Source organism: Onychostruthus taczanowskii, unplaced genomic scaffold (assembly GCF_017590055.1).
Source record: "Onychostruthus taczanowskii isolate IOZ18803 unplaced genomic scaffold, ASM1759005v1 scaffold1422, whole genome shotgun sequence".
In the NCBI taxonomy this organism is placed as follows: Eukaryota; Metazoa; Chordata; class Aves; order Passeriformes; family Passeridae; genus Onychostruthus; species Onychostruthus taczanowskii.
In genome coordinates this window covers 2,290-3,141 of record NW_024498600.1, presented here as the reverse complement: position 1 = coordinate 3,141, position 852 = coordinate 2,290, and the positions used below count along the sequence as shown (strand labels likewise).

The following is an 852-nucleotide window of genomic DNA, read 5'->3' as shown; positions in this document are numbered from 1 at the left end:
CTAAATCCATCCCTGTTCAGCAAAGCAGAGGAAATCACACTGCTTCATCAGTATGAACACTTGATGGTCTCTGCTACATAGAACACACAAAATTACCTGCCAGCACACAAAGAACTGTGTTTTCTTTGCACTTCTACTTACTCTGCTTCTGTGCTGCAGATCTATCAGGTTGGGATTCCTAGAATAAAAGGACAAAGGAGCTCAGCATGGAGCTAAACAGCACATCTACTGACATCAAAACTGTGTTAATGGCACCTTATGGGCATGTGCATTTTTGAATAAGTCTTTTGAAAACACTCTAAGAGCTGCCAAATAGCTGAGCTGGATTTCTGCTCAGCAGAAAGATCTCTTGTAATTTATCAGAAGGCCTGGCATATATGGGCTGGGTCACCTTTGTTGCCAATGGAAGTTTGGAAGTCTCTGCTCCTGAAAGTGTCTGGAGATGTGACAGGAGAGCTGGCAGTGGGCTGCTCATTTCCTGGAAAGAGAGGGAGAGAAGCAGCTCTCAAAATGTATTTTATCCCCACCCATTTCGTTAATGTATGCAAGGCATAAGCAAACAGAGAGAGCTTCTATTTAAGAGCACTTACGCTCAAAATCTCTTCAGTTGATGGAACATCAGAGGGCTTCTTTGCCTGAAACAAAAACGGGGGAACAGAAGGAGTTTGTTTGGGTTTTTTTACTAATTGGCAGGAACTCAGCAAACCTTTGCTTACCAACAGCTCCAAAAATGTATTGCAGATGTATTAATAATAAAAAGAGAGTAAGAATGAAAAAGGCTCATCTAAAGGGGAGTTAATAACGGAGACCAGGCATGGACAGAGCTGAACCCTACAATGTCAACTCTTCTTC

General features: G+C 42.3%; 1 long non-coding RNA gene across 1 annotated transcript in view; it reads right to left on the bottom strand.

Annotated features, from left to right (window-relative positions):
* Window positions 1-415: 415 nt before the first annotated feature.
* LOC121332627 overlaps window positions 416-852 on the bottom strand; it is a 1,301-nt gene continuing 864 nt past the window's right edge. The window contains exons 2-3 of the long non-coding RNA XR_005952179.1: window positions 591-635; window positions 416-478 (exon numbers count right to left, since the gene is read on the bottom strand). This is a non-coding gene — a long non-coding RNA (uncharacterized LOC121332627). The remainder of the gene's footprint in view (window positions 479-590; window positions 636-852) is intronic.